At 41.0% G+C, this 24309-nt stretch overlaps 1 protein-coding gene, 1 long non-coding RNA gene and 1 pseudogene across 2 annotated transcripts in view; 1 reads left to right on the forward strand and 2 right to left on the reverse strand.

Moving 5' to 3' along the window:
• The window catches only part of LOC127365284 (SH3 domain-binding protein 4), a 63495-nt gene extending 50681 nt beyond the window's left edge, over window positions 1–12814 (reverse strand). The window contains exon 1 of the mRNA XM_051403206.1: window positions 12649–12814. The gene's annotated coding sequence lies outside the window, so the exon portion shown is untranslated. The remainder of the gene's footprint in view (window positions 1–12648) is intronic.
• Window positions 1–21499, reverse strand: part of LOC127365393 (uncharacterized) — an 86086-nt gene extending 64587 nt beyond the window's left edge. Inside the window, exon 1 of the long non-coding RNA XR_007885195.1 lies at window positions 21056–21499. This is a non-coding gene — a long non-coding RNA (uncharacterized LOC127365393). The remainder of the gene's footprint in view (window positions 1–21055) is intronic.
• On the forward strand, window positions 13776–20408 carry LOC127365332 (putative nuclease HARBI1; annotated as a pseudogene).
• Window positions 21500–24309: the final 2810 nt, after the last annotated feature.

Below are 24309 nucleotides of genomic sequence, written 5' to 3' on the forward strand. Positions count from 1 at the left end.
CTGAAGAGTAAACAAATCACCCTGCAGTGTGCTCTGGAGGTTTTCATTTATTCATTACATTCATTCAAACATCAGTCACACAACAGTAAATGCAAACACCAACTTGGCCCGATGACTCTGTCCCCATTGCATTGTCACCAATGTAATGTTGTAATGTGACATCCGTCTAATGTGCTTAATCTTTATAGTTATTCAGACACTGTGAATGTGACTTTTGGTTCTATTTAGATTCTGGAGCTCCATAGTTCCTAGAACTTTTTGGTTAAAAAGAAGCAAATCATATGAAAGGGCCAGTGTCCAAGGCCAAAGGAGAAACTACAGTGGTGAAGAACCACTAGTGGTAGTGTGGCAGGCGGCTGTGGCTCAGAGGCAGAGCGGGTCATCCACTAATCGGAAGGTTGCTGGATCTGTACAATGTGAATGTGTATGAATTAATTAGTTTCTCACTGTGTGAATGTGGGTGAAAGTGAGTGAAAGCATGTAATGTAAAAAGCGCTTTGAGTGGTTGGAAGACTAGAAAGGCGCTATACAAGTACAGTCCATTTACCATTTACCGCCAGAAAAGGACTCATTCTAAGGTAGCAAAAACACACAACGATTCTTATTTTCAGGTGATTACACACTAATGAAAACATACCTATAAATATTATATTCCATTTCTGATAATAGATCCTCCTAAATGTTACACTGGACATTTAAGCACAAAAAAGCAGCCAATCGAAGAAGCTGGGCCTAGCAAATGTTTGTCTGATAAATTACTCATAAAAAACATTTATCACAATAGGTGTGATTTTGTAGTGCTCTAGGGATGGTAATATTCCCCAATTTGCAAAAGTTCAAGATGTAATTGGCCCGATTAAAAAAGCTGCATTGGATACAAACAACTCAGAATGCGTCAATGCATCAATTTCTCCTCTATAAACAGTTTCTCAAGCTGCTTAAGAAAAACCAAAGTAATAAAATCAGACTGTACCAGTCATCTGTACCACACTGAATTGCACAGCATCAAATTCTTTTGTTGTGTATCCCATTGAATCGCACTGCATTGCAATAGTGGTGAATCATGTCACATTGGCAGTTCATATGTATTTTTGGCAATACATTGACTGTACAGTGTGCAAAGAGGTTGCAATACAGAATAGAAAATAACCTGTTACTGGTGTTGTATTCCAACAAATAAATGGGCTAAACATGAGTGTGAGAACTGTCAGGAGTCTGCAGCCAGAATTCCTGATCGCCTGAGGTCCATGCAACCAACTAGGGGTGGGCGATATGGGCAAAAAATAATATCTCAATATTTTTGGGGATTTTGGCGATAACGATAATCAGTCGATATCCTTTAAAATGTGATTGAAATTGTCTGAGCTGGACTTGTGTCCACCAAACGCGTTTACAGCGCTGAGAGCGCTCAAAAACTCATTTTCCAAGCGCCCAGCGGTGTTAAAAGTTGAACAGATTTCAACTTGAAGTGCTCTGAGCGCTGCGCTAAAAAAGAAAAACGTCTCCGCTGAGATCTTTTTACCGCTGAAGGCGCTTAGCGCTCTGAACGCTGAAGCCCATAGGACCCACGTGTTGGCACTAAATCATCTGAAGTACCGGTAGCTTCAGGGACTGGAGGTGCTTGCATTTTCTCTCTACCATCGCAACGCGCTGCTAAATTGTTGCAAGGAGGATGCTAGCGAGAGGTCATGTGATCACGTCATGTGATCAAGTAGGCCCACTAGTCGTGTGACTGAATCCTGCCATGCTGTAGAGAGCGTTGCTGCACCGTGTATTAATGGATGTGAGGAGTTTCCACGTGTGTTTCAATGTTTTTGTCGAAGTAATTTAAATACTCGATGATGGAAATTTGCACATCGTCAAAACAACAATGACGATATTATCGCAAACGATACATATCGCCCACCTCTACAACCAACTGTCTGATATGAGACAAACCCACAAACACGTAGACCAAGACTTTCCAGTGCAGTTATTCTGTTTGTAACATGCATGGTTTGTGTTTTTTGAATTACAAACTCTCCTCAGAGTACTCTGCTGCTGACTAGGGGCAATAAACTGGCTGCAGTAAAACATTTGGGCTGTAAAGCCCTCAGTTAGAGGGTACCTTTGCTTTATAAAGTACATATACAGATGTTTATTTTAGACACTCTACAGTTGCAGACACCAGTTCAGTTGTTTGTTTTCTTCTTCTGCAACCAGAAATGTATATTCTGTGTGATTCAATCAGTTCTGCAACAGCAGCAACCATCATTCATTCCCTTCCATGACAATATAAACATACCAAGGTAGAATGGCTGCAGGGATAAAGTGAGGAGAAATGTGAGGAATGCGGAGCTCCAAATGAAATCATGCATTATTCAAGTGAAGGAGGAGGAAAAGAAGGACAACTTATCATCCTTTTGATGACAAGGAAGAGGTTATAGATCATGTTAAACTGTCATTCTGGGCTTTTATCAGGAAATTCATTGGGCCACTTTCGTGTTGTCAGTCTTGTCACGAACCTGAAAACAATGGCATTACACTCACACCCCTATCCCCCTACCCCCTCACCCATCCTAGATACACATACACTTTGCTTTCTTCAACAAGACTATTCTACAGTCAACAGTCACACCAGACAACAAAACTGATGGATGAGTGAAACTTTGATGTTCTTTACCACTAGTGGGTCAGGGATGGGAAATTTGTCCTGAGGGAGGGGCCAGAGTAGACTGGTTCTACACCTCTGAATCACCACCCACACCTCCACTGTGTTCAGTGATTAAAATAAAGCTGGGACTCACTGAAAGCTGTTTGTACCGGTTGGAGAAACAGTTGACCACTTAGAGCTTTGTAGGCAGGATTAAGAACAAGGATAGATGAGAGCAGCCCATCCGGGTACTTTGGCCTTGTGTACATAGGGGTTAATAAGTGTCCCTTCAGTATGACTCCATCACACTGTTCTCATCTATGTCATCTTTCTACATAGCTAGCTGGCTATACAGCTACATCCATATAAATCAGCCACAGAATTGCAACTGTAGATGAGATAGTCACAGGTTGTTTTAAGAAACTGTGATGGAGTATAAACTGAAGTGGAAATTTTGACCTGCTGGAAGAGGCATTAGATCACCAAAGTCAGTAGCGTCTATCCTCTGGAGACCAGCAGTGTTATTTAAAAAACAAAAGGAAATCCTTTCCATAGTTGTTGTGAGTAAGACTGTAAGTTTCTACAGTTGTGCACCTTGCAAATATTTGAAGTTGTGCCTGAAACTTCACACTCTACTATGGACCAAACTGACAGACTGACTGACAGACTTTGCCACCTTTTGAGCCACACAGCTAGAATGCTAAAAATGATGTTGCAGTCAGTGCCAAACACAAAGGCAGGGAGATTAACATTCACATGCTGTCATGGAGCGATTGGTTCAGACACTGGATGCAAAATAAATGGATAAAAGGTGTGCTTCCTCTCTGATAACAGGTAGAGATGACTCGGAGGCTACAGTGAACGTTCACTCTCGGCTGATGCAGAGCATGAAGGGAGGGGGCTGTTGTTGGGGAAAGACTGAGCCCAAGGATGACTCACGCCTGGCATAATGGCTGGCCTAAGTCCCTGACAAGGAAAGCTGACCCTGGGCCATGGTTGGACGATGGGGGAGGGGGGTACCAACTGCCTGTCTGATGCCAACTACAGCCGTGCCCTCCCTGTCATAACTCATGCTCTAATCAGCTAGAACCAAGCTTCAGCGACACCAGAAGACGCACGTTCAGCCCTGGAGGGGAGGAGATGGAGCATGCTTATCTGGAATCACGTGCATTCATTCAGACAATGAAGTCTATTCAAGTCCAGCTATAACCCAACATCCAGTCCTGGATAATAAAGGGATGAAGTACGTGTTGCTTGGAAAGTGATAAAAAAAAAAGTCCTGAGGCTGTTTTCCACAAACATATCCATGAGCTGGGGTCAAATTCTGGGTAATTTCTCACACACCTGTAGTTACCTTTGCAATGGTAACACATTCATGCTCAGGTTAAAGACATTACTGAAGTTACTGTTGACCATGTATTTAGAGTGTGGTCATTAGAAATGTCTGAGAAGGGAGTGCAAACTGGACTGAAAAGGATCCAATCTGCCAAAAGAAAATGAAATATGATCCAGTTTGAAGCTACAAATGTTGCAAGAAATAGCTACAATAATCTTACTCAAAATATTGACTTACAAAACACTACAAAATTGACTTTAACTTGCTTAGTTCTGAACCAATTTTCATGAAAAATAGCTTGTTATAAACGTGAAAAATTGTAGCTGATACTGGTTACTGGTTGGAATTAATTCAGTCACTGGGAGCAGAGCTAATCAGCTTTATTCCAACAAACAAGAGGCAATACTCAGAAAATGCTGCAGGCAAGTATGCGGTTTCTATCTACAAACAGACAAAATATACAATACAAAAACACAGCCAGTGCTAGTCAGACCAACACTTTAGCCAAAATACAGAATGAAAACAATGAATACATGGTACTAATGTGTGAGAGGGGGTGCATAGAACAATTTCATGGGGAAAATAATTAATTTATCCTGTAGACGAATTTCACTAAAACAAGCAACCAGGTGGTTTTATAACAATATACATATTCTATAATAAATACACAAAATTTACATTTTTAGAGAAACTGTCAAAAGACAAAAATCAAAATAATTTACACTTGACGTAGCCTGCTCATAATCATGCCGTAGCCTGCGTGTCCCAATGAAAGGTTAATTTTTTGGTTTAGATCTGATTAGCTGCGCCCCTAGTGACTGAATTCCAACCAGTAACCAGTAGCCAATCAGGTTCACTGTCTCACAAACCAAATTTCATGGCAATCCGTTCAGACTGAAGCGAGTTTCAGTGAAGTCTGCATCTCTCAGTCTTGTCAACTAGCAAATCTTCACTTACGCAATATGGTGACGGTGCAGCCAATGAGTTTTCTATGCTTCTATATCTATGCTTAAAATGATTTTAAGGACACAACTTTGTTTATTTGAGGGTATTTCTTCAAGACACAATTTGTCATGATTAACTGTCAACAAATCCCATTAACCCCCTCCCCCCCAAATCAACAGTGAATGTATCTTACTAACAAGCATTTTCTTTTCTTTGTATCCAAACCAAATATCTTATTCCTCTGTGCCATAGAGCTCCACTGTTGTCTAAAACAATAAAGACACATCAGAGAGCTACACTGGTCCTTCATTACCATGAACACACACACTGTAGTTTATTTTGACTCACATACACCATCCTGCTGCTCAAAATACTCACTAGAGCACCAAATGTGGATTAATCTGCCGCTGAAAATAGTGCCCAACAAATGCACTACTTCCTAAAGACTACAATGACCAGCTGTAGTTACCAGCCAGGAAATTACTGAGCGTGTTTTAAAAATAAAACAATATATTTGTGAGTTGGAGCTGAGAGCCACGGGCAGAGTAGGGAAGTGAGAAAGTATTGAGAGATGGATTACCACATTGTTGGATGGATCATGGGATTTGCTGATAATAACAAATATAGAATTAAAGCTGCAAGCAGCGTTGAACGGGATCTCGCAACCGGCACGCGTCGGGGTGTGCTGCGGACGCATCACATGCTGCTGGGGTGTGCTGTGGCCACGTCATGTGCCGTAGTAACAAATGCGGACCACAACATGAAAATGTCACGTAAATCAGCTCAAAATCGCCACGCAGCACTTACTTCCTGTTGCCACTAGGTGGCGCTATCACTATGTTTTCAGGGCGGGACTCTTATCAGACATGTGAAGATTCGTTGCAACCCCCAACATGAAAATTTCACGTAAATCAGCTGAAAAACGCCACGCTGCGCTTACTTACTGCTGCAAGTAGGTGGTGCGATCACTATGTCTGAATATTGTCATGTAGAGATTCATTGAGATTGGATCATATACACTGAAGTTGTGAGGACGTGTTCAGGGTGGGACTGTACACTGAAGATATGAGTACTATCTGTTTGATGGCCAATGGGTGGAATTTGACACATCGTCACGGACACACGGTTAAACTTACAGTTACAAATAGCACAAGTTTTGATCGCCAATGTGTGTAGATTGCAATGATTAAATTTGGAGTCAATCTGATAAAATCTGTAGGAGGAGTTAGTTAAAACAGATGCCCTTAAATGCTGGAAATGGCATAACAGTTTGACATTCGATTCAACCTGGCAAACTTTGAGGGTACGCCACGGACACGCCCTTTAACGTAGAGTCTGAAATAGCACAACTTTTAATCAGCACCATTTTTTGACTGTACTGATCAATTTTGAAGTAGATCGGATAAATTCCCTAGGAGGAGTTGATTCAAATACAACACGAAAAATTACAGAAAATGACCAAAAAAATCTAAAATGGCCAACTTTGATGGCACGCCACGGACACGCCCTTCAACGTACATGCACAAATAGCACAACCTTTAATCAGAACCATTTTTTGACGGTACTCACAAATTTTGAAGCATATCCGATAAATTTCCTAGGAGGAGTTTGGTCAAATACAAGGCGAAAAGTCACTGAAATTGAAATTTTAAATCAAAATGGCTGACTTCCTGTGGGATTTTGGGTATGGGTCCAAGAGGCTTTATTGTACGTCCCGGCATGTTACACGTGCCTACCGAGTTTCTTACATAACGGTGAAACGTGGTGCCGGGGCTGCTGTTTTTTTATTCTGTAGGGGGCGCTACAAACACAACAAACAGGATTTTTGGTATGTGAGCTACAGGCACCACTCTAAATGCACCCTGTGAATTTCATACTCATAACTATCACGATCTCCGCACAGTCATTTATCCTGCCACCAGAGCGCCACCCAGTGGCCTGATTTTTTTTCCTTTTTAGGTGAGCGCCACCTAGTGGCGGATTGTTGACACATTAGCGAGCCTCAGGGAGCCATGGGGAAGCATCATATTAAGTTTCATTTCAATCACACGTGCCGTTATGGAGATATGAACTTCTCCATTTTAAAGAGCGCCACCTAGAGGTGATGGCCTGAAATTGTGCAGGATGTCTAAGGAAGACATTGGGAGCTATGGACCCAAGTTTAGTGTCAATCGGAGATACTAATGTGGAGAAATGGTCCACTTCCTTTTTTGATGAAAAATCAACATGAAGTGCTAATTTTATAACACGCTCATTTTTTTAAATCTCAAAATTCTTTGAATTACTTTTTCGTAAGGACGGTCCACAGATGCTATGTGCAAACTTTTGTGCGAATCAGACAAAGCACATAGGAGGAACAAAAAAAAAAATATGGTTTGTAGGAGCAGAAAATAATAATAATAATAAAATAATAATTTAACAATAGGGCTTGACATTTTGTGCATCTCCCCTAAAAAACAAAACTTTTTTTTTTTTTTAAAAATTTTTCTTAACCCCTAAACTAAGAAAAAATAAGATGAATCAATAGTTTTTAGTTATTTTTTTTTGTTGCCCGGAAAACTCCTGGTGATGTCTCGGAAGTGCACGTGGCCCAGCTAAAAAAACACAAACCAAAACCAAACTCCCTTTTACTGTTCTTTTTGGCAAATTATACAAATATAACATGTTGTAGGTATAGGGGATGATGTTTGCATAGTCTCTAGCTAACTAAGCTTCATATTTGAAACACCATATTTTCCAAAACTATTCCTTTAAGGTTCGGTTATAAGGGGGTTCTCATCATCCACTCCTTGTACCTGTTATGCCTGCCACAGCAGCTCCGACCAGGACTCTGACTCTGGAGATGAAGACACGTTCAGGCAGCAACAGGAGAGGCATGAAATGGAGGAAGAGGAGCCAGTTTGTCACGAGTTAATTTGTACCAGTGTTTCCCATTACTTAGACTGTGGCGGCCCGCCACAGTCTTATTTGTCCCCTCACAGTCTCAGAATGAACCGAAAAAAATTTGTACACTTCTCATAATAACATAAAAGATCTGTAACTTGTGTTTCACGCCGCTGCTTCGGCAAAGCATCTCTCACTCCCAGTCAGTCGGCTCTGCCCCTCCCCCCGTTGCTGTACGCGGCGCGCGCACACTCATACACACACACGCACTGGAATATCTAACGTTACCTGACAGCATCCGAGACGTCAAGGCATTTTAGGACACGACATCGAACTTTACAGTATCCACTAGTTCAAACACAATTTTATCCTGATCAATGTACGACAGCAAACAGATAACGTTACTGCAAAAGTTTATTATTGATAATTAATCAATCGTTTACAAGGCGTTGCGGACGAGAGCCCTGCGAGCCTTGTAACTAACGTATTTTCAGTAAAACTCATAAAAAAGACTCTCATAGAGGGACAGAGTTTGAGAGAGCAGGGCAGGTAGTTCACGTAGGGACAGCAGGGGAGACAGCCTCCCCTGACGGAGGGACAGCAGGTGAGTTTAACAGCAGAGAAAGGGGCAGTAGGTCAGAGTAGTTTCATATAAATATGTTGCTGAGATGTGTGCCAAACATTTAACCCATTGCACTTACATGATGAACTGCATACTCTTCTTAACCAAAAGAGCAGTGTGCTCAAAATATTTTCATTCATTTGGCTAATTGTAGTTACCTTCATTTTCAGGTCAAATCAGACCTTCGTAACAGGCTGCAAGGAGAGCACCTGGCTGGCTGCCTGAGGGTCTCCATCAATGGGCCGAGTCCACTGAGGGTCTCCATCAATGGGCCGAGTCCAGAGGAATTTAACTACCAAAGGGCATTAGAACTGTTTTTTGTCAAAGCCCAGGAAAATTAAATGTCCAAATTCGGGGTGCAAAGTTTGCAAATAGGGATGTAGGGAGAGTTGTAGAAATGTGTATTTTGGAGGTTTTCTTTCCACTAGTCTGAAAGAAGACTTGTTATGGAAGCAAAATAACCCAAAATGTTTTTGCCTACCATGTCTCCCCTTAAGGCTGCAACTAACGATGAATTGATGATGTACCCTCGGAATCCAATTTATTTTTTTATTACAATTTAGCTTACAGTTTAATTATTTATTATTTTATTTGCTAAAAAATAAACTAGTTCAACACAGGTAACCACTTTTGATTAATTTCTTTGATGGCTCAGATGTATGCTGTACTTGATTTTGTGTTTTCACCATTCGCATCTATAATGTGTTTATGATTAAATTGTTTACAAGAGCACACAGTTCTTCGGGGATCTAGCCTCTTAATTTTGCTTTCAAAGTGCACCAGATTGATGCATTTAACTTTAAAATGTAATGCAATGGAAATCTTTAGTCAGGGACAGCCCTAATTCATATTGTTAACAAATTAAATGGAAACCAGACCCAATCATATATATAATACTATAAAATACTGTGTTAGCTTTTGGTCTGCAGTAATGTGAATACATGTCATTCTGGGAAAACATCTTATTCAAAGTCAATTAAAATATTAAATGTGTATAAAATAACATTTTTGTAATGGTATCAAAGTGATACTATGGTACTCACCAATGACACATGCTGTATACAACAGCTGGAAGTCTGAAACAATTAGAGGAGACACCATCCTTTAATCAATGTAGGCCACCACTACGCTTATTTACTCTTTGGTGCCATTAATTATTTCAAGCTATGTTATATAATTTATATATGAAAAACAGCAGAGCGTTGCATACATAACATACACAATGGTTGCTGTCCTGTATCTTTCTACTGTCACTGTCAAATAAAGAGTACAGTAAGTACGAGCCTAAATTAAGATTTATCTCTTTTTCCTCCTTTCCTAACAGCACATTACATTCTTCTACAACAGCATGTTGACTCCTTGTGTGTGAACATGTAAACTGAGTGAGTCATGGTCACACTGTCTGGTCCCGCTCACTGGAAATGTGCACATATATTGCACTGACTGCTGGAGCCATATGAGACACTTCTAATATGAAAATGATATCAAGAGTAAATAACAGTCAAGTCAAATCTAAGAGAAACTGACTGCTGTGGGGAAATCACCCAGTTTATGTTTCATGTTAAAAATATCACATCCTCTTTTCATATCAAACTTTCAGAGTGAACTCAGAAAGAAACTACAATTACTGTCCTGTGGTTGTATCCTTCTGCCAACCCATCAAGTAGCAGTTTACGTCCATGTCTGTCCAGACTCATATAATGTATATGTAGTGAAGACTTTGAAGGAATGTAATGAAAGGTATAACGTGTTTTTTGGCTAAATGGAATGTACATGTTTGATTAATGAAGGATTATCAACGTGTGTGAAACATTTTTGAATCTCATCCTTTTTTCTTAAATTATAGCTAGAAACCTATTTTGTCCCAGTGACCTTTGACCTTTGAGTGTCACCAGTTCAGTATCCGACTAACTGTGAAATATTGTTACAGTCTTCCCTTATGTTCCTGGGTTATGGTGTTGAATAATGGCCAGCACATTATGATGTCACAGTGAAGTTGACCTGTGACCTGAATAAAAAAAATGTCATCACTTCATTGTTGTATCTTATCAAACATACTGCATTAATTCTTGACTTATGACCAAAAATGTTTAGCCCACAGATGATTTTGACCAATGAACTTATTGCAATGTCACCCATTAGCCACAACAGTTTGTTTGCACTGCACAGGAAAACTCCAGAAAATACAGAAGGTAGATTATTAAGATAAGAATTTTAACATTCACCTTTTTGGTTTAGATACAAGCTAGCTAGCTAAATTTCAGGAGCAGAGCTGCTTTGTAGCAGGCATTGGGTGGTGTTTAGGGTGTTCATACTTTGCTGGATGGGCAGCTTCAAAAAATAATATAATTTGGGGGCATAACTTTTGAGTATACCCAAGTCTTCAGGCAACACTACACCAGTGGTTGTCCCAACCTGGGGGTCGGGACAACCACTAAGACTGCCAAAGCTTCACAGGGGGTCGCAAGACCTTCTGGATTTTAAGGCGTGTAGGAAAACTTTAAAAATGTACACAGTAGGCCTGTATCTCATTGTCCTGCAGTAAATACGTATGCAGTTATAACAAGCAAAGCGCTAATAGAACAAGCATCAGGTAAAAGAAAACACTCAATTTGTCAATAAAGAAGCCTATTAAGTATGTATGATTGTTAAAAACTAAATAAATACATAATACAGACAGAGAATTGTATGAAGTTACTAAAAATATCAGGAAAACTCATCTCTGTGTTCACTGTTTGGGTTCATTGTACAGTTTATCAGTTGTTCTCTACTGTTATTGTTATGTATGGAATATAATATGAAATATCCACAAAATGTCATTTAGTCGTCAGTTTAGTCAATGAAAAGGGGTCCCTTAAGGAAAAACCTCCACTACAGCACTGGTCACACAATGACATTCTATATGATGAGTAATGTTTTGAGAGGCAGGCACTTAGAAAGACAGGCATATCAAACAAGAGTTCAATATAGTATTGTGAATTATATTTTATAACATACATTATATGTATATAACATATATACATACATACATTATTATTTTATATATTTATTTATATTTTGCATCCCCTTACATTTTCCCTAAAGAAAATCCACTGTGGCCCCCCCTGGCACCTCCTTGCAGTCCCCAAGATTGGCCCTGGCCCCCACTTTGATAAACATAATTTAATCATTTCCACCTCCCTCTTTATGTATTTCTGGCTGCTGCCTTCCACAGCTTATATTTGGACTGGCAGTCTAAACTACGGAAGCCCGTTTCAGCCAATGTGACATAATGAGAATGAGAAGCTTTCTCAAAATATTGACTTAGCATCTCAACATAATGAAAAGCTTTCTCAATATATTTCAAATAAATATAGGCTCCGTGGTATCTTTATATTTTGACTATGTGAATAATGACTCAGTATCATAATGTCATTATTTTGAAATACTAAGTCAAAATATTGGAAACGTTTGTCAGAATGTTAAGAAAATGTCTCATTATAATGACAATTACAAAATCTTTTCCCCGTCACATTGGCGGATATGGGCTTCCGTACTGAACCCTGTGTGATCCGTGCTTCGTGTGAGGACGATAAAGATGACGATTTCAGTGGAGTTGTGTTATTTACTGCCATGGCAACCAGTGTCACCCACAGTCCCACTCCAGCTACAGTCAGACCACCGAGACACTGGCTTCATTAGCATTACAGTGAGACCCAACGGACCGAGGTTATAACACTGCTACAGCTCAATGTCTCACATTTATTACAGCTTTAACAGGTTTAGTTTTCTCCAAACGAGGTTGAAACTTGAAACGGCAGGTTTAAACAGACTAAGAATGAAGAATTCCATGAACGGAGCGGAGAGCCGCAGCTTTTAAACCGTTACTGTAGTTTTCCAGCAGGTACGGTTCCGCCCACAGAGAGCCTCTCTGGGGCTTCAACGGTCCAACAAACGGAGACATAAAAAAAGAAGACAAATGTAGCTTTACCGTTAAAGTCTGAATACATTCAAGGCTGGGAAAGACCAAAACAAATCAATTTGTTCTCGTGTAACCGTCATTTTCTCACACACAGCGCTAAATATGGAGCTCTTGAGCGACATTCCCCACAGTGAAAAGTTGCAGCTCGTTCTCTGGCTTCAGGATGAAAACCGTCGCTCTCAAACATTTACAACACTTTTCCACGCTGAGGGGAAACATGGTTTTAGCACACACAGAGGGGGTGGATACGACAGCAAATGGCAGCTTACCTGGTGAAGAACAAGTCTTGTTTTGTCCCATGAAGAAAAAGCGATAAGAGCCGAGCAGGCGCAGTTTCCGTCGAGTTCTCCCGGCGCTGCTGGTTGTGTGTGTGCACAGCTACCGCGTTCTCCTGGAGGAAAGCAGCACGGCTCTGGCTGATGTCACCGGGACAGGGAGGGGCCTCACCGGGACACATCTCCATAAGGACATGATGTCACTCCGCTGGTTCAGACGACTCAGACTCTACACTCACATTTATAGTATATGGAAATGTTGTTTATCACCAGGGAACTGTGGGGACAGACTGTCAAACAAGACAACAGCTTCGCCACAAAACTACAACAAATACACAATGACACACTAGATCCAAAAAACCGTTTAAGTAACAAATTGCAAAGTACTGCACTTAAAGCTGCAGTAGGTAACTTCAATAAAAAATAAAAATGAGTATGTATTGGCAGATCATATTATTACTGAAATGTAAGCAGCTACACAACTAGTTACAAAAACAACCAATCAGAGCTAAGAAAGATATAAAGAGGTAGTATCCTAAATACTCCACAGGGTGACACTGTTGCGCCCTCTAGTCTTCTGTGAATACAGCAAATGTTGAAGTTTGTCCCTTAGTGACACCGTAGTTGGGTTATTCATGCTGTGCGGGACGCCATCTTGGTTAAATGTTGTCATTCATTGTCCTGTAAGGTAGGCAGTGTTAGTGGCGGCCTGCATCCTTCTAAAATATCTTAACTAAAATCACCCATCTGGTCATTATGTTCATCTGATGCATTAATTTATGTTCGTTTACATTTCGGTGTGGGTTTGAGAAGCGAACACTTGTATTTTGTATGAAAACCTTGGCCGTAATGTTGGCTAGCTTGCTGTGCGTGAGTGGAGCACCTGTTCAGTGGAAATAGTGCAGGATGAAGCATTATTCTTTCAGTTTGCTGTTTTAAGTCATTTAATTTATTTTTATGAAGTCATATGTTTATAGAGTGCCTTATTTAATTTACACTTCCTGTAATTTATCATTTTCAGTTGTAGAGTATTATTTTGACACCATATATTTGTTTATTTGCACTAGAATATAGTTTTTAAGAAAAACTATAAAAAATGTTTTCATTCATTGTCCTGTAAGGGCGACGGAGCCAGCAGCCAGTGTAGAGGACCAGAGGTGAAAGCTGTCAATGTGTGCCAACAAAGTGTCTCCAGGTCTCAGCCACAATCCAGAACTCCTGTCTCCAGTGCTTCTCTTCCCTCCCCGCGCATACACCCTATCACAACCATAAACACAACGCAGAGTCTCTGGGTGTGTAGGGAGGCTTCAGCACGTCCAGTGGGTTACAGAGGCTTGAAGATCGTTGATTTTTCAGTCTTATTCCTTGTGTCGATATTTGATGTCCTGGGGCCCGCTGCACAAAAGTAGGATTAAGACATCCAGGATAAGTGACTGAGCTGAGTTTAATGAATCCAAAACAAGAGCGTCCAGGCTTAATTGGTTGCACAAAGACCAAGCCAGGATGAGCAGACACGGATTCATAAAGCCAGGTGAAACCAATCCTGGATAAGTGCGCCCTCACGGTTCCCTCAAATAGACCCCGCCGCCGATCACAGATTCACTGATTCACCATGGCAAGTAGAGCGGCTTACTTTTCCCCGCCGGAGGCAGAAATCCTCATGGAGGCATACGAGGAGGTAAAAGACATAATTAAAAAGAAAGGCAACACCACCACAGTGATAAAGCAAAGAGAAAAAGCGTGGCAAAGTATTGCTGACCGCCTGAATGCGTAAGTAGTGCACAATTACACACTCACCGCTCCGCTGAAACATCACAATTACAATCCAAATAGTTAATTCACATCTCCAAAAACGCAGTTGTAGTCTGATTATGAATCAGTTAGATTTTTAATTGAAATGGACTGCAGATATGAGTGAAACTGTGTAAATGTAACTCTATCAGACTGTATAACTCTTTGATAAATTGATGACCTAATAATAATAATAATTAAAGCTGCAAGCAGCGTTGGGCGGGACCTCGCACTCCACGCAACTCGGGACGCATCACGTGCCATCGTTAGACGAGCGGACCAAAACATGAAATTTCACGTAAATCAGCTCAAAATTGCCACGCAGCGCTTACTTCCTGTTGCCAGTAGGTGGCGCTATCACTATGTAGACAAGTTCAGGGCGGGACTGTTGTAACACACGTGAAGTTTCATTGAGATTGGACCACGTACACTGAAGTTATGAGGACGTGTTCAGGGCGAGACTGTTACAGAATATATGAAGTTTATTGGAGATTGAACTTTGCACACTGAAGTTATGAGTGCTGTTTTATGGCGAATGGGCAGAATTCGACAAGTCGTCACTGGCACAGTCATTTCACGTAACTCAGCTCAAAATCGCCAGGCAGCGCTTACTTCCTGTTGCCAGTAGGTGGCGCTATCACTATGTCTGAATGTTGTCATGTAGACATGTTCAAGGCGAGAGTGTTATCAAACACGTGAAGTTTAAAGTATTTTTTTTAATATCAAAATTCTTCGAAATACTTTATTATTAGGACGGTTCCATCATGCTACGTGAAAAAAATTGTGCGAATTGGACTAGTCGGATAGTTTATGGACATTTCGTGCTGTAGAAAAAAAAGATTCTAGGTGGAAGTGGGCGGGGCTTACATGGGGAGATTCAGCTCTATTCACCGAACGCGTGGATACAAGGTTTTTGAATGTGAGACAAACTATGCAGAAGTTATTAGCCTAAACGCATTTTTTATGATAGTAGCACCACCTAGTGGCCAACCTGAAAGCGAAATCGCCACGCAGCGCTTACTTCCTGTTGCCAGTAGGTGGCGCTATCACTATGTCTGAATATTGTCATGTACACGTGTTCAGGGCAGGACTGTTATCAAGCATGTGTGGAGCCGATTGGACAATGTACACTCAAGTTATAGCGAATTCGTGTTTTGTGGCGGTCCATCAAAATTTCCCGCCACCCCAAAGACACGCCCCCTCACCACAGTCAACACATATCATCAACAATGTGTTATGCATTTTATAAGTAAATTTCAGGTGGATCTGATCATCCTGCGAGGAGTAGAACATGAAAGTATAAAACGTGATACTTCCTGTTACCAGTATGTGGCGCTATCACTATGTCTGAATATTGTTATGTAGACGTGTTCAGGGTGGGACTGTTATCAAACACGTGAAGTTTCATTGAGATTGGATCATGTACGCTGAAGTTATGAGGACGTGTTCAGGGTGGGACTGTACACTGAAGATATGAGTACTATCTGTTTGATGGCCAATCGGTGGAATTCGACACGTCGTCATGGGCACACGGTTAAACATACAGTCACAAATAGCACAACTTTTGATAACCAATGTGTGTAGATTGAAGTGATCGAATTTGAAGTCAATCTGATAAAATCTGTAGGAGGAGTTAGTTAAAACAGAAGCCCTTAAATGCCGTAAATAGCATCACAGTTTGCCATTCGATTCAACCTGGCCAACTTTGAGGGAACGCCACGGACACGCCCTTTAACGTACAGTCACAAATAGCACAACTTTTAATCAGCACCATTTTTTGACTGTACTGACTAATTTTGAAGCAGATCTGATAAATAGCTGCGGGAGCTCCGTGAAAGGGCCACGAGAGAGAGAGAGCTACCGGTAGTCAATGCCGCAACACAGCCTCGTACTTCGGGAAACTGGTGGTGTACCTGCGGACATTGTGAAGTTATGGCCACCGAAGAGAAGTGCCTGTGTTGCACGGACTGGGACCTGTTGCGTCGCGACACCCAAGAGACGCAGTGTTTTGTACAGTCTGAAGATTTTCCCTCTCTGATAAACAGGGCTGTACTTGAAACTTTTTTCCATGTCCCGAAAATAAATTGGAGTTTGAATTGGATTCGTCATTTTGCATCTCTCGCTAGCTATGTGTGTGCGTGTATGTGATTTGGTTGTCGTGGCAACCAGGGGAGACCACAGCACTTGAGACTCTTGAGAGAGACAGAAACCTTTAAAATGAATCCCCTTGAGCCATTGGCCAGGAACGACCGAAATGAAAACCGAAAAGACCGTGAGCGTCGTCATCTTGTTGACTATAGGACTGCCGAGTTTCAGTGGTTAATGTTAAAAAATGTGACCTGGGGAGATTGAGAAAGGAGAGGTTCAACAAGCTCCTTTAAACATTTCTCCTCTACATTTAACATGGGAGTAGATGGGGCCGTGAGAGGGTGTTGCTGGCGCATCAGTGCGTCTCCCGCCAAAACTATTTGTCTGACAGCTTCAGCAGTGGTATCACTGAGACCCCAACAAATACCTACATTTCTATGTATAAATTATTTCTGTAGAGTGACATTTGTGGCCTTGAGAGCAGTTTACAAATTTATTTTTCGACAAATTTTTCTCTCTCCCTACACTCTAGCGATGATGTCACGCACTCTGGCAGTTAAAGATTCTCATTTTTTGGCGATTTATCGGCAAACTGTTTGGCGAAACGCTTAGAAAAGTCATAGCACACCATTCCCGGCCGAGCCGCACGTTTTGATGCCTTTTTTGTGTACGTGCAACCAAAACTGCGGGAGGAGAAGGGCGCCGAAAAACGTACGGAAGAATAATAATAAGCAAGAGGAATAATAGTAGTGTGCTGTCCCAGGCACACTAATAAGTATGGGGAAGAGTAGTATTATGCTCTCAAGGCACAATAATAATAAGTATGGGGGGCATAGTATTGTGCTTTTCAAGGCACAATAATAAGCACACAGCATTGAATTTCCTTTTGGGATAAATAAAGTTTCTCTTTTTTTATGTTTGCTCTTCATGTGTGTGTGTGTGTGTGTGTGTGTGTGTGTGTGTGGCGTGTGGTGTGTGTGTGATGTAGATTAAACATGACCGGGCCAAAACGGACATGACAAGTCAAAATCATATACAAGAACATTCTGCAGAATGGTAAGGACCCTGACTAATACTTAACAATGCACAAGCATATATTGTACCCAGAAGGTGCCTGCTCACACATTGTCTGTACTGTTTTAGCAGTGAAAAAGAAAACCCACAGACAAGGCACAGGTGGTGGGTCACCAAAAACTGACTTCACCCCAGCAGAGGACATAGCCTTGGAACTAAATAAAGGCAGGCCCGTGTATGAGGGGATCCCTGGGGGGACAGAGACAAGCATACGTCCCTCCCAAGATGCCACCCGCTTCATACAAGGTATATTCTTCCATCTCTACATGGCACACAACCACATTCATATTGAATTGAATCCATTTGGACTGTCTGACTTTGGTTTGCCTATTGCCTTGCAGTTTCTGGCAGCACTGTCTCACTGTTAGAGCCACCAGCACAAGCACCAGACGATGCTGATCCAGTGAGTACTCCATCAAAGGCATACTGTAGGCCTGGCATGTCTTTTCTACTAGCTTCAATATGAATCCGATTGAATGTGATAGGGTGAAGGCACCAGTGCAGCAGCAACAGCAGATGACGGCGATGATGATGAGGAGACCATCTCTCTGGATTCCAGAGGGCATGAGGTATCATGTCAAGCCTGTGAAAGTACTATTCAGTCTACAATGGTGAGGAGTCATCATTTGGAGCCCACACAAAATCACAAAATCTCATTTCTGTAATTGGACCCAGATGCTGAACAGGGGGAAAGCCAGCCTGGCAACATAGTGAGTATTAATGGAAGGACACTCCATCGTGCAAAATTCCCGCTGTGCTAATTGTCATGTGTTTACAGAACTCACAAGCTATCAGACAAAATACAACTGGCAGATATAGACATGCAGTACAAGAAGAAAAAGATGGAAAACCTTGCACTTGAGTCCGAAATAAAAAAAGAGGACAATTAGAAAATTGGACCTTGAAATAAAAAACTTGAGCGGAAGGTGAGTTATGCCTTCAATGCACACTGTATGCTGACTTTAACACAAATGTATTAATCATTATTCCACTTTCCTCCCCCAGCTCCAAGAAGATGACACATCTTAAATAAAAAAATAAAAGGTCAATCCTCGTAAAGTCAAGTGAGCCAATAGCCTATATGAAGGCCCAAAATGGTGTGTTCCTTTCTGCTCTGACAATGGCATGCCCATTGTTGCGAGATGTGGTGGATGAGGAAGCACTTGTGCTCAGGAGAGCCTTCAGGCGAGAGAGGGTCTTCAGGGACCAGTTGGACCCACTGGCCTTCCCTGATGACCATCTATATGAAAGGTACAGGTTTTCTGCAGATGGCATCAGGTATCTGTGCAGACTGCTGGCTCCCAGTGTGGAGCAAATTTTTTGTGTGGCCTCGCGCTTTTTTGCAAGTGGAAGCTTCCTGTACTCAGTGGGGGATGCAGAACAGCTGAACAAGGACACAATTTGACGCACAATAAGGAGTGTGTGTCTGGCTATCAAAGCATTGTCAGATGTCTTCATCTCCTTCCCTGGCCACAGAAGACTCTGTGACATCAAAGAGGAGTTCTATAGGATTGCAGGTAAGAGAATCTACAAATTACAGAACAACTGTTAACAGTCATAGTAGGATACTCATTACTTTGTGTTACAGGTTTCCCCAATGTCATGGGGAATGGTCATGCACTGGACTGCACACACATCAGGATAAAATCCCCCTCAGGTGCCCATGAGGCAGATTTTGTGAATAGGAAATCCTTTCACAGCATTAATGTTCAGGTGAACATAACTTTTTGATTTTGTCAATTGATGAACACTGTACATTGCTTGTGATGTGCATTGATTGGTTTAATAGTCCTCATCTTATAATTTCAGATGGTCTGCAATGCTGACTGTCTGATCAGCAATGTTGTGGCAAAATGGTCTGGCTCAGTCCATGACTCCAGAGTCTTTCGGACATCTGAAATCTATCAGCGCCTATCACAAGGTGAGCCACACAACCTCTATTAATAACCACTTTTTACATCATGGCTGTGTCAAGAATGTCACTGTTTATGAGGTTGTAATAATGAGATTTTGTGTTGACAGGTGAATTCTCTGGTGTGTTGCTGGGAGACAGGGGGTGTGCCTGCCAGCCTTTTCTCCTGACACCATTCACAGACCCCCAGGAAGCACAGCAGGCCTACAACCATGCCCATGCCAGGACCAGGGCCAAAGTTGAAATGACCTTTGGCCTCCTGAAGGCACGTTTTCAGTGTCTCCACAAATTAAGGGTCAGCCCTCTGAAGGCAAGTGACATTACTGTGGCTTGTGCTGTCCTCCACAATGTGGCCTGCCTGAGGAAGGAGAGGGCCCCCAGAGTGCCACCACCCATGGACTGGGACAATCCTGCAATCTTCCCTGATGACGACAGTGGTCGGCTGGTGAGGGACCAATATGTGTTAAATTATTTTAGTTAATATGCATGCTTTAAATTTAAGTTAAATATGTCCTGCAGTGGTAGAGACACATGCTGTTAATTGAAGTAAAATATGTCCTGCAGTGGAAGAGTAATTTGTGTTTTTTTGTGTTTTTTTGTAATTTAATTTAAATTGATTTGGCCTCTTATGATGTTTGTGCTGTATACTGTGTGTATACAAGCTTGCAGGGAGGCTACTGCATCCATTCATTTGTCTGTTCATTTGATGTCTATGGATTTGTCCTGCATTTATTTCAGTGTGCAGACATACGGGGTGTATTATATACAGACCTTTGAATGTGTATTTATCCTTAGGTTGTATAATATACTTTGATTCTGTGCTTTCCATCTTGTAGAGTCACTGTGTGACTTTAGTTTGGAAAGGAGCTGATGGTTTACCTGTTTTGCTTCATCCCTATTCATTAAAGGAACATAATTTTACGCTTTGATGTGTATTTATATTTATATGGGATGTGTATTTTATACGACGGAGTATTAGGGCCACACTGAGGAAGAAAGAAAAAGTCAAAAATTTATGAGACTGGTTCTCTCTGTGGAAAAGATGCATTTTCTTGCATATTCTTTTTAAAGTCCTGATACTTATGACAGTGTGATACTGATGTGCCAAAAGATTAAGTATCTCCTTGTTTGTGAAACCTATACTGAAGTACAATTCCATGAAATGCTCCACAGCCCTCATTTTAACAACTCTCCTCCTCTAAAACAACGGGTTACAATATTATGACTTTATTCCCGTAAATTTATGACTTTATTCTCGAAGTCTGTGAATTTTTTTTTTTTTTTCTCTGTGGCCCTAATATTCCGTCATTTTATATATAGCCTTATAGTCTATGGGAAACTGTAAATTATCTAATGATAGCAACATCATCTAAAATCATAATTTATTCAATTCAATGCAATTCAATTAAATTTTATTTGTATAGCACCAATTCATAACAGAAGTTATCTCAGGACACTTTTCAAATAGAGTAGGTCTAGACCGAACTCTTTAAAACATTAATTACAGAGACCCAACAGTACCACCATGAGCAAGACCTTGGCGACAAGGGCAAGGAAAAACTGCCTGTTAAAAGGCAGAAACCTAGGACAGATCCTTCGGCTCTAGGTGGGTGGTTGTCTGTCTCGACCAGTTGGGGTGAGAGAGAGAGAGAGACAGAGAGAGACAGAGACAGAGAGAGACAGCGAGAGAGAGAGAGAGAGAGAGAGACAGACAGACAGACAGTTGCACAGCAACAACAGTATTGGCAATGGCAATCTAGCAGGACCATGGCAGGAGGCTCCACCAGGATCGATAAGAACCTGCAAGACGAGAAAGCACAAGAACTCCGGGGAAGAAGTGAAGTTAGTAACATGCATTAATGGAACATGAATGAGTGCAGAAAGAGAGAGGAAGGGAGGAGCTCAGTGCACCAGCATAACTAAGGGATGGTTCAGGACTCACCTGATCCAGCCCTAACTATAAGCTTTATCAAAGAGGAATGTCTTAAGCCTACTCTTAAATCTTATTTATCCAAGATGATTGAAATTAATGATCACAAACGTTTAAATAATGACAGTGGGTCTAGTTATATGTGATAACAATGTGTAGTGGGCAGTGGAATAACTATTGGTTTCCGTTTGTGGTGACTGCTGACTGGCTAGCTCCACAGAATAAATCTCCATGGTAATTTATACCATAACATATCCTACCCCCCTGTCCCGCTTTTGTGCAACTGGATCACGGATAAATTGAGCTAGGATAACCAAGATATCCCGGCTTAATCCCTTATCCTACTTTTGTGCAACGGGCCCCTGGGATGAAACTCAACAATAAACCATCTTTCTCGGCTCTGATTGGTTGTTTTCGTTCAGGCCCGGTGGATTCTTACAAATACCATTAGGAGCACTAGGAGGAGCCAGAGGAACCTGATATATTCACAGATTATCTGTCTCATGTTCTACTGTCAGGATAAAGTGAAAGTTTCAGCAAACATGACAAAAAGTAATTTTTTATAAAAGTTACCTACTGCACAGATACTTTCAATTCAATTCAATTCAGTTTTATTTGTATAGCGCCAATTCATAACAGAAGTTATCTCAAGCCCCTCCTCAAATAGAGCAGGTCTAGACCGAACTCCTTATAGCATTATTTACAGAGACCCAACAGTACCACCATGAGCATGCAATACTTTTGTATTTCTATTTTATGTTATTTCAGGGCGTCCACGGGAAGTGTTGGTCAGTAAGGCATTACTAGTAATATTAATAATAAATACTTTCTCCAGTAACTAGTTGTGTAACTGCTTACACTTAGGTAATAAAATGATCTGCCAATACATCCTCCTGAATGTGACACAGGACACACTTGTGTTAGACACCTCACTCGCTATTTCTTAGTGTTACGATGAACTACACGTTCAGATAAAAAGTCATAAGCTTAAAGACATCTCAAACAACAGGTCTTCACCAGAGAATGCATTTGTTTGACACACACAGCTGCTCTTTAATGTTTTATGCAAAGCCAGTGTTTACAATGTTTTATCAACTACTTGTACTGCCCCTTATTCTACAGTGATGAGAGATCATGGGAATGTCACCATTTATGGTTGTTATAAGGACGGAATGAGCAGGAGCAGACATGATGTGTCCTCTCATGCTATTTTAAATGTAAAATATTGTAAAATTAAATTGAACAGAATTTAAAGGAAATTTGGTCTTAAAAACAAGCGCAGACATGTGAATGACTGTATGAGGTTCAATCACACTTTAAAATGTCTTACAGAATAATTTATGATCTCCAGTGGAAAGTTTAGAAACAGAATATCAAACTTTTATTCAACCTCTACAGAGATGAAACACCAGAAATAAGATACTTCATCACTCCATGATGGTGGACTATTAGTCTACTTGCCAGAAACATGAACCCGGATATGTTACTGCTGCGGGTCAAATAATGGTTGCATGGACAGACAAAAGAATCACAGCTTATTACATATGGTTTATTGTCTCAATGCGAGTAAGTAAAAAAAAATTAAGTCTTTGTACTAATAGGGAAGGCACTGACAATTATTGATATTATGCAAGGGTTGAGGTATTTTGCTGTGTCTGAGAATGGCATGCAGGGTTTAACATTCTGCATATTCTCCCCAACTGCAGTGCTGTGATGCGCATCACCATTCTGATGGACACTTTGGCACACATACAATAATGCATCTGTGGTTGATGGCTCAAGGTGTAGGCTTTTTTTTTTCCAAATGTCCCAGTGAAAATCGCCTAGCAATGCTCACCATTCTGTGGTCTACCTAAGTATGTCCTCAGCATTTCCACTTTTACTACTACTCCCAGTAGTTTCCTTTACTGTACCGTCCTAGGACCATTGGGTTCTCTGAACATCCAGGATATTTAATAAAACCTCTCTGTGGTTCACCAGATAGCTGCTAGCATAGCTAAAAAAAAATTAAATCTGAATGATACATTTGCTTATATGTATGGTCATTACCAAGCCTCTCAGTCACTGTGATTAATGACAAGGTGGCGATGTAGGAATTGATCGGCTCTCAGGCTCCTGTCTGCAATAAATCAAAGAGTGTGGGTTCACATCCCGCCTGCTTTTCCCAGCCGTAAATAAAAAATGTTGTCCCTAATTCCCTGGCAAGTGAAGGGACAGTGAGACAGACAGACAGAGAGAGCAATTCGCAAATAGCTGTATCATTGTTATTTCATGCAAAGTCCTCCTATGTAAAAACAAATGTCTCAGCAAGTTTATTTTGAACTATTTGCATTAGTTTACATTCACAAAGATCAGATGATAATGTTGCTACCTGATACCAGGCTCTGTATAATTCAGCCCTCACACTCCTCGTTTGGCCAAAAAGTGTCAGGTAGAAGAAATTACTCAAATTCTCAAAAAAGAAGCCTATTAAGTATGTCAGATGTTCCCAGTCCTGTTCCGAAGTCCAATCTCTAATGTTTGAAGGTTCCCATTCCATATCAGCACTTGTTACATACCTCTGTATTGTTTAATGTAAGCATTTCCAGAAGGCCAAATGCCAGAAGTGTACCTGAAACAGGATTTGTACAATTATGTGTAAATAAGGAATCCCAGATCTTCATGCATTTTTGTTTAATACGGAGCCCAGCGCTGTACCAGCTCAGTTAGTTAGAACTCAATATCCTGACATTGTTGACAGGACGAATGCTGTTATTGGCATTTTCAGGGTAATTTCAGATAAATCATGATACACAACCTAATTGCAGTGATATCTTCTAAATAAAATTAGCTGAGGGGAAAATGTAGTCAGAACAAACAT

Source organism: Dicentrarchus labrax, unplaced genomic scaffold (assembly GCF_905237075.1).
Source record: "Dicentrarchus labrax unplaced genomic scaffold, dlabrax2021, whole genome shotgun sequence".
Taxonomy (NCBI): Eukaryota; Metazoa; Chordata; class Actinopteri; family Moronidae; genus Dicentrarchus; species Dicentrarchus labrax.